Source organism: Cornus florida, unplaced genomic scaffold (assembly GCF_030987335.1).
Source record: "Cornus florida cultivar Cherokee Brave unplaced genomic scaffold, ASM3098733v1 CherokeeBrave_3.0.0_Hap2_Chr09, whole genome shotgun sequence".
NCBI classification, from domain to species: domain Eukaryota; kingdom Viridiplantae; phylum Streptophyta; class Magnoliopsida; order Cornales; family Cornaceae; genus Cornus; species Cornus florida.
The window spans coordinates 93,221,410-93,232,117 of NW_026775579.1; the positions used below are offsets into that span (position 1 = coordinate 93,221,410).

General features: G+C 35.4%; 1 long non-coding RNA gene across 1 annotated transcript; it reads left to right on the top strand.

Annotated features, from left to right (window-relative positions):
* Positions 1-371: 371 nt before the first annotated feature.
* On the top strand, positions 372-1,355 carry LOC132273491 (uncharacterized). The gene is made up of 2 exons (XR_009470127.1): positions 372-880; positions 1,034-1,355. It is a non-coding gene; the product is annotated as an uncharacterized LOC132273491 (long non-coding RNA).
* The last annotated feature ends 9,353 nt before the right edge of the window (positions 1,356-10,708 follow it).

Genomic DNA, 10,708 nt, shown 5'->3' on the forward strand with positions numbered 1-10,708 from the left:
AAAAAAAAAAAAAGGTAATGTGCACGTAACACACCTATATTATGAGATTAGTAGGATATATATTCTTTTAGGCATTTTCGGAAGAGTAAAAAGAGTAAAATGGGTATTGCATCACTAATTTATGTTAAGAGGGGTATTTTTGCATAATGTGAAAAAATTAAAAAAAAATTTGCATACTTTTTAAATATGAGATAAAAATACTATGCAAAGTATACTTTAAAGTATTACGTAGATGTATGTGCGTGACTCAGTGTCAGTGGTGTGGTTAGTGTAAGGGTGTTGGTCAGTGGTGTGGTTAATTTAGGGTTATAGTAGTGGAAATGCCTTGTTATGCAAGATTTAAATGAAAAGAGAGGCATATAGAAGAGGAAAGATGGGTCAAACGTCGTCGTTCGTGATCTGTTATCTCCTTTATAAGCTTCGCTTCATCGAAAGTGAACTTATCCATAGCCGCAACCTCCATAGCCGCAACCCCCCTAGGTCGTGTTTTAGATTCAACAACCCATAAAACTGTATGCCCTTCAAACCATCCATCAGCTGTCTTTATCTCTCAGATCCATCTCAATTTCCACAAATCAATACTCATTTACATTCAATTACCTCATCAATTCATGCGGGTTGAGTCCACAAACTGCTATTTCACCTTCCAAATACATCAATCTCAAACCCTAGACAAACCAGATTCGGTTCTCAACTTCTTCAACAAGCATAGTTTCAAGATCTTGAATTTGGGCAAAAGGGTTTTCTTGGGATCAGAAAACGCCCCAAAACGTCTCGTATCGGATCCCAAGAAAACCGTTTTGCCCAAATTCCAGCTCTTTTACTTGTCTGGCATCTCGAGCTCAAGATCCCAACTATTTTGACATAAAACGTTCAGATGGTAAGTATATTGTCTTTGTTTCTTACTTATATAGATTAAAAATCCAGTTTGTTATAGCGGTTCAGAGCATCTCTGATTCCAACTAGGCATTGGTTTCTCCAATCAATTCACATATTCATTAATCTCTGATCAAATTTTAGTTCTCCGTTTTAGTTCAGGCAATTGAAACTTGAAGCTCAACAACATGGTGCATTGATTTCTCTGCTTTTTAAAAAAAAATTGTAGTGGTTGAGGCTTGGTGTGATATAGATCAGTCAGGTGGTCTTGGTTTTGTTTGACATTCAATTTTGGAACTAGTTCAATTTGTTAGGTTAATGATTTTGATTTTCAATTGTAATGATGCAAACATCTAACTTTGTGTTGTAATTTTTTTTTATCCCGCAACTCTTATCTTCCTATTTCGTTTAGAGCATAAATAAATGAGATTATATCACATTATTCTCTTTATGAAGTGTGACATTATTGTTTCAAATTATGCTTCATTCCATTTATCATCTTCCTCCTAGTCTGTATTGAGAAGTTTTTAAAGTTTGGTTATGAAGTTCAGTTTGTCCAGGATGAATTCAGGTTTTCACTTTTTTGTTTTGCTCGTTGGCGTTGATAGTACAAATGCTATAGGATGCTCACATTGGTGCATTGCCTTCAGATACCTCGAACAATAAATATATTTTTACCTAATGTTTATGATGATTAGTCCATAAAAGAAGTTGCTATTTTATCTGATGAGTATGAAGCTGGGATGGAGAAGAAAGTGTTTAATAGATCAGCAGCACGGAGAATCTGTTGGCTTTTTGCCTTGATGCCACTTTTGGAAGTGAAATGGAGGAAGAAATATATTACTTCACGTAATCCAAACTTATTCTCCTTTATTTCATCTTTTTCACATGTTACATTAGGTGGGGTATATTATTATGTAGGCCTTAATAACATATATCTATCAATTACATATAAATGCTGTATACAGTAGACAGACGTAACTCTGGTAACCTTCACTATCACGATAACTCTCGTATATTAGTTCTCGTTAACACAATTTACTACCCACTAACATGTTAAATGCACAATATTTGAAATGACTAATTAAATACTAAAATTCTAAAATCAAGTTTATTTTTCAATACTCCATTTAAACTTGATTTTACAACTTAGAAAATAAACTTCTTATTGATCTTCTTATTGATCTTGGGAGCTTGGTCAAAAGTTCATTGGTCAAAAGTTCATTAGTTGGTCTTGAATTCAAACACCTTCCCAACAATCTTTTTGGCCATTATAATTAATGTGTAATGCTTGGGAAACTTTTTTAAACGCTTTAATAATGTCTTTTCATGATCAACATTTATCTTTTTCACATGGGTGCGACATCTCTCCTTGAATTCCTTACGCTTCTTGAACTTCATATGGGCTTCTTCTTTAGAATAAAAAAACTACTTCATATTCATCCACTTTGCATCAATAACAAAATTCTCCAAACAATCTTGTAAAAAACAATTCAAAAAATTCTTCTCACCTTTAGCTTCAATCTCAAAATTAATTAGAACAATTTTCTTCTAAGAAGTTTCCACAAAATAAGTACATTATCAAGAATATGAAGAAATAATAAAGTCATCAAATAAGTCATATATAACTTATTTCAAAATGGAATTTGTAACCATACCTGATGATGTTAACTCACCAAATTCATCAACTCTTGCCTCTTCTTTAGCACTTTCTTCTTTTTTAATTTTTCTTTCCACATCATTCTCCTCCACTTTTTTAATCTGTTCTTCCACACCTTTCTTTACCTCTTCATCATTCACCATTTCAATTTTATGCAAGTGGGGATGTAAGGAACAAAGCTAGCGGGTCTACATATCTTTAATTTATTCAAGTCCATGTGTGCAACAAACCTCTTCATTCGTTAAGTAACCTTCTAGCCTTGAATAATCTCTCTTTTTAAACTCATCATCCTCAAAGCATTGTACCCAATACTCCATGAGTAGTGATTCACCTCTATGATTGAAAACGATAGTCTCAAACATCTTCCAAACACTACTTGGAGTTTTGGACTCTCCAAAATACTTCCAAATTTCTTGATGTATTGCCTTTTGCAACACTGTCAATATTTTTTCTTCTTTCTTTTCACGGAACTTGTTGGATATGTCATTCTTCGACTCTTCTCCAACAACATCCCACAAATCACATGCTTTGAGGTATGAAACCATAATGATTCTCATTCTCTTATAATCAGAGAACATCATCTTCTCACTAAGAAAAAACATTTTCTCCTTTTCATCATCATCATGGTGCAACATGTTAAACCCTTTAGGATCAATTTCGTCAGGCCTTTAAGATCATTTACACCACTTTGTTGGCTTTTACTCTGACACCACTTTGTTGGAAATAAGTGGGCTAGATGAACAAATACAACTTAATATAATTTTGGAAAAGAAATGGAGGAAGAAATATATAATTTCACTTAATCCCAACTTATTCTCCTTTATTTCATCTTATTCACATATAACATTAGATAAAGTACATGATTATACATGCCTTAAAAACATATATCTATCAGTTACATATAAATATGCATAACTCTCATTTCTCTCACTAACATAGTATTTAGTAAGCTTGACTCTCATGACCTTTGGTTTTACATAACCCACCAACTCTCATATATTAGTTCTCATTAAGACAATTTACTACCCACTAACATTCTAAATGCGCACAGTATTTGAAATGACTAATTAAATAATAAAATTCTAAAGTCAAGTTTATTTTCCAACAGAATCGACTATTATCCAATCTGTTCCATTCATAGTGCCCATGCTCTGCGATTAAGTTACCTTTTACTACCTTTGTTTATACATGCAAAACAATGCCGTTTGGAGAATGAGGAGGTTTTAGGGACAATGTTTTGAAGGAGCTGTTAAAAGGGTTTGAAATAAATTTAGGTTCTAACCATAGACTGTCTTCTGGGCTGGGTTGTTGTTGCTCCCATTATGGGAAGTTACTGCTAGTTATTTTTAACAATTTATACATACATAATACATATATATGTGTATATTTGATAGGGTAAAGTGCAAAAAACACCCCTTAAGTATGCTTATAGTGTATATCACACCCCTTTCATACAAAAAACACCCCTCAAGTTTCAATTTGGTGCAATCAAGTCCCTCTGAGAAATTTAAAACTGAACTTGACTAAAGTGCCCTTAATCAACAATTTTATAAAACATATAAAAATACAAAAAATTGTAAAAAGACCAAAAAGGACTCTGCAAACCCAGTTCGGTTTCTTGGGCTTCAGTTTTCACGATCAGTTTTGATAACTTTGAACCGTAGGATCAAGTAATACTGTGATCGGATGATCCAGATCACGATTTTGATAACCATGAGTGTAGGGGGTATGAATGGCACCTAACTGGCATCACCACGGACACTCCCTTCTTGGCCATGAAATCACCCTGCTTCTTGGCAAATTTAAGTATTCATCAAACCTCCACAAGAAAATGAAGAACACATTCAAGATATAAATCAATCGTAATGGCCGGGGACTTTCGGCGAAGGTGGTGCCGGCCGCCGGAAGTTACACTCTGCAAATATATAGGGAAATCCGGCAGCGGCTCCCGTCGCCGCCGACGACAACCACCTTCGCCGATAATGACAACGACCTCGACAACCACCTTCGCCGATAATGACAACGACCTCGACAACCCAACAGCGGCCACATCGACACGACATCTCCGCATTTCTCTCTCCTTTTATTAACGACTTTCATCTCCACCGATGACGACGACGACCTCGACGCCACTGCAATTTTTGTGTTGAGAGGGGAAAGAAAGATGAAGTAGAGATGGGTCAAAGCTGATTTGGAATTCTCGTCCGAGTTGGACTCGGGGTGAAGCTAAATTGTAAAATAACAAAGCCTTCCATGGGTGGTGAGCTTCAACATCTACAAGACCCAATCGGTGAAACAACTCCGGCGACCATGAACACCGGCGAGACTCGAGAGCTTGTTCGATTTTAAGTTCTCTGCAAGAGCTATGAGTTGCCGATGCGAGCACCAAACGTCGGACTTCAACGCCGTCGAATCTGCGTCATCGCCGTCGTCTGTGTAGTCGCCGTCGAATCTGCGTCGAATATGTTCTCTGGGGCTCTGCGTCATCGCCGACATCTTCTTTGGCTTGTCATCACGTGCGAATTGGGTATTTTCAACGTGATCTTAAACGACGACCACCAAATCCAAACCCCAAATTGAAAGCCAAAAACGCACAACACGGCCACCGATATTGATTTGCAGGTGGCGGCCATGGGTTTACCAAATCATCCTCAATAAATCGATCTGTGGCAATGGCGGCGACGACATAATTTCATGCCCTTCAACATGCGCCGGTTACTGTAAATCGCATGCTCTTCACGCCGGGGCAATCGTCTTCTTCCTTAGAGATTATAACGGTGGCTGAGTTGGTATTGATGCCACAGACACCATTGGGCTTCGATATGACGGTGGATAGACCACCGTCGGTGAGAAAAGGGTTTGTGGGTCCTCCAACACGGACCGGGTTGTTGTCGCCGGACTTGTTGGCGAAGGTTCTCTGATTTGCAGCCGCCTTGTATATATATAGATATATATATGTGTGTGTGTGTGTGTGTGTGTGTGTGTGTGTATATATATATATATATATATGTATGAATGGATGGATGAGATTGATGGGTGGAGTTGAGGGGTGAATTATGGTGTAAGAAGAAGATGGTGGTAGGAGGAACCGGCGGCAGAGAGTAGAGAGAGAAGTATGGGTATTTTCGGAAGACTAAAAGGGCAAAATGGGTATTACAGTAACAATTTAGTGGTGTTTATTGCACAGAGAGGTAATTTTGCACAATTTCAAAAGATTAGGGGTGTTTACTGAACACCTTTTCAATTAGGGGGTAAAAATACTACAAAAAGTATACTTCGGGGTGTTTTCTGCACTTCCCCCATATTTGATAACCACTTCATATCTGCAAGTTACATGCAAGCCAAGTTATACATGACCCCCTACCGGAAGGAATGTCTGGTCTCTGGACAAGTGGACATTCTATAAACCTATTTTAAATGTCAAATTTAATTCCCGACATTTTAAAAAAGTTATTGGAAATTTTTAATAAATTATTAACAAATTCATAAAAAATTAATTCTCAAAATGTTAACATACAATGAATTGAGATTTATCAAAGTAAGTTAAAAATAAAAATATTATATAGAATATATTAAAAATAAAAAATATATATGAAAATAATATTAAATTCGGACTCAGTTTCTAGTAACTTAACTCAAGTCTAAATTTAATTAAGTTCGGGTTCTTGATTAAGATTTTTCAACTCAGACCCAACTCTAATTATAAAATGATTGTTCAAGTATGCGAAAAATGGGATTGGGTTTGCACAAACCAAAGTTCCACCCCTAATTCTTGCTCTCTGAAAATGGCCTACCTCTTACGAATAGCCCGATATACCTGAATAGGATAGTGTTTTTAGGGTTAATAAAAAATGAGGTTTTAGGGAAGGAGATCCAAATTTGAGACAAGGTTTCTCTGAAGAACAAGAACAGAACAAAACTTTGCCTTATTTGAGGTGTGTTGTTTCAACTTCACCGACCCATAAACTGCATTTTCTTCAAAACTACCCATTATCTTCATCATCATCAACACTGAAATCCATCTCTGGCACTTCACATCAACACTCATTCACAGTCGATTACCTCATCGAATCATGTGGGTTTCCTCCAAAAAGGCTCTCTCAACCTCCAAGTACGTGAACTTGGAAACCCTAGACAAACCAGACTCTGTTCTCGCATTCTTCATCAAACATGAATTCACCGTAACCTAGATCTCAGTTCTCATCAGAAGATTCCCTCAGGTACTCTTGTCCAATCCCGAGAAAACCATTTTTCCCAAAATCATATTTTTCCACTCTTATGGGCGTTTTAAACCGAAGACATTGCCAAAATACTGACTGCAACACCAACTATTTTGAAAAGAAGTTTGGAAAATCAAATAATTCCAACATACAATTTCTTCATGAAGTTGCTAAAGCCTAGAGGAAAAACAATTGCAGCTATTAAACGCTTTGCTGGGCTTTTCTTGCATGATCTTCACATATGTGAAGCAGCCAATGTTGAAGTTAGAGAGGTGTGCCCGAATCGAATATAGTGGTTTGACGAATCAACCTAGAGATTTCATGATTACTACTAATAAGTTCAAGGAGATTGTGGAGGAAGTAAAGAAATGGGTTTTAACCCTGAAAAACATGAAGTTTGCTATAGCAATTCATGCACCGAGGGCAATGAGTAAATCAACTTGGGAAAAGTAGGAAGAGGTATATGTAATGTCAGGGATTTTTTAAGAATTTTTCTGAATTTTTCTTTTATTTATTTTTCATGCCTTGTTTTGCGCTCAGGGCTGTTAAAGTTATTACCGTGAGCCAAGAGTGTATTTTTAATTATTTTGAGTCAATTAAAAGTGAAAGACCAATTTTAGAATTTTTCCAAAGTCCATTTCTGGACTAAGAAACTTATTTGCATTGAAGGGCATTGTGCATATACATGCATGCATCTACATAGTAGAAGAGATATTTTGGGAACAAGTCTGATATTGCATTAAAATGAGAAGGGCACTAGTATTCCTCCTCATTCTCGCCAAATGCTCTCTCTCTAACATTTCTCTTTCTCTCTCTCTATCCATATATTCACATGCACACCTTCCGTGGTTTACTATGCTAGATGTGCTTTTGAGTTATCTGTTATGAAAATTGTGAAGAACAGATTACGCAACAAGATCAGAGATGAATGGATAAGTGATTTTCAATGAGAGTTGAATTTTTTTTGCTCATTACAATAATTTGAATGACGTTTTCAATATATGAAGAGTTGTGCAGCACAATTATAAATGAAAGTTGTTCTTTTGCTCATTAGAATGACTTAATATTATTTATTTATTTATTTATTTATTATCTTCTTGTTGTTGCATGTTGCCCCCACTGACATAATTTTATAAATCCGATTCCAAGACTTACCTTTTGTTTAAATTACAACTTACCTTTTGTTTAACTTACGAAAAAAGTATCTTTTGTTTTATTATATTAGAATTTTTATGTTCATGTATAAATTATCTAAGCACAATACGTTCAATTTTTATTGTTTAAAACAGCAGGTGGGAACCGATTAGGAAAAACATTGGAGCATGGACTTGTGTGTGTTGAGCACTGATCGAAGGGATTTAACATAGGCCTTACTAATGAGATTAGTAGTAGCTTTTTAGATTGGAAATGTAAATATTGTAATATGGTAAGATTCTTTGCACTCATCCTTGTAAGTTCATTTATCTAAGAATTTGCTAAAATTCAACTTTATTTGTCTTGGAGCTTGATAAGAATGACTTTTTTTTTTCTTCTTTCAAAAACCTCTACCGAAAAATTGTTTAGAGAAGATCAAGCAGGGTCTGGCATAAAAAAATGGTTAAAAATTGTGAAAAATTTAGAAATAGAAAAAAGGTCTTACACTTTTATGATTGTGCAAAATCATCCTTATGTTTTTTATCAATAGTGCTATCATGAAAAATCATTTTTTTAATTAACATTCACTTTTACATGAGAATGCAAATCATTTGCATCCAATTAAATGAATATATGCTAATTTTGACCACATTCGCTTTTACATGAGAATGCATATCATTTGCATCCCATTAAATGAATATATGCTAATTTTGACCGGAGAGCAATCAAAAATTATAAATGATACTCTCTCCGCCTCATAGTACATGTTCTCCATTCAAAATCTAACTTTTTATGGTAGTGGAGTTTTAATATTTTTTTTATTATATTGATAAGAGTGAAGTTTTAAATATGCTCTTACTAAAAGATAAAATAGTGTTCCATAATTAGTGTAGTTGTTTAGTTAAAAGGATAGTTTGAAAATTTAAAATAAAAAAAAATAGTAAATTCAATTTTGAAATATGACATATTTTTTGAAACATTCAAAATGGAATGATGGACAATTATGGAAGGTATATTTTGATGTGCTTGTTTGTTTATTTCTTTTTAATTTTTTATTCTTCTAATTTTTTATTTATTACTTAATTTATTTTCTCTAGAATGGTGAAGTTAATATTTATTGATTCATACAATGAATTTTTTTCTTTTTTTTTGGTCAAAAATCATAAAATTATATTCGTAAAAACTCCGAAGAGTCCCCAAGATGTTATTTTGTGAAAAATTATAAAATAAAAATCCCCATGATGTTATTTTGTGAAAAATCATAAAATAAAAATTGGAACTGTTTAAAAAATGTTTTTTTAACTACTTAATAGGGATCAGATCGGTATAAGTGAGGGTGCCCATATTGTCGTAACCAGGCTCGCATAATTATAACGAGCATTGACCACTCATCACATCCCGTGTTCTGCCTGAAGGATCATGGTTTTACTCATCCAAAAGGTCCCCTACTTATACTAACAACTGTTTCTTATGTCATTCTCTTTCTTCCGATGTGGGACAATACTCATACACTTAATTTTCATCCCTAGTCATCAAAATGTTACTTGGCTCACTTGCAGTCAAGCCCTACAAAGTCTAAAAGAAAGAGGAGAGTATTTTAGGGTTCATCAGGAAATAGGGTTTTAGGAAAGGCCATCCAAATTTGCAACAAGATTCCTCTGAAGAACAACAGCAACAGAAGAAGTGAGTCCCTTCCATCATTGTCCAGGTTTAATTTCATACTCAAAACTTTACCTAATTTGAGGCGTGTTGTTCTATCAACTTCATCAAACCAGAAACTGCATTTTCTTCAAAACTATACTCATTATCTTCATCATCCTCAACACTCAAATCCACATCTACCACTTCAAATCAAGAGTCATTCACAGTCGATTACCTCATCAAATCATGTGGGTTTCCTCTAGAAAAGGCTCTCTCAGTCTCCAAGTACGTGAACTTCGAAACCCCAGACAAGCCAGACTCTGCTCTCGCTTTCTTCAGCAAACATGGATTCACCGAAACCCAGATGACAGTTCTCATCGGAAAACTACCTCGGATACTCTTGTCCGATCCCGAGAGAACATTTTTGCCCAAAATCGAATTTTTCCACTCTAAAGGCGTTTCAACCCAAGACACTGCCAAAATACTGACTGCAACTCCATTTATTTTGAAAAGAAATTTGGAAATTCAAATAATCCCATGTTACAATTTCTTCAAGAAATTGCTCAAGTCTGAAGCTAAAACAATTGCAGCTATTACACGCTTTACTGGGCTTTCTTCGTTGCGTGATCCTCACATACGTGTGGCACCCAATATTGAAGCTCTGAGAGAATCAGGTGTGTCCCAATCGAATATTGTGACTCTCTTTACAAATCATCCTAGAGTTTTCATGACTAGTGTTGATAGGTTTAAGGAGATTGTGGAGGAAGTAATAAAAATGTGTTTTAACCCTGAGAGAATGAGGTTTGTTTTAGCAGTTCAGGTGCTGAGGCTAATAAGTAAATCAATTTGGGAAAAGAAGGTGCAGGCTTATAAGAAGTGGGGTTTGTCTGAGGATGATATTTTGGTGGCTTTTGGGAAGCATCCATTGTGTATGTTGGCGTCCGAGGATAAGATTATGGGCATAATGGATTTTTTGTCAATAAGGTGGGTTTCAATTGTTGCGAGGAGGCCAGTGCTTTTCACCCTGAGCCTGGAAAGGAGGATCATTCCAAGGTGTTCGGTTTATCAAATTCTGTTGTCAAAAGGTTTGCTTAAGAAGAAATTTAGCTTGTATCATATGGTGAAGTCTCCTGAAAGTTACTTCCTAGAGAACTATGTGAAAAAGTATGAGGAAGAA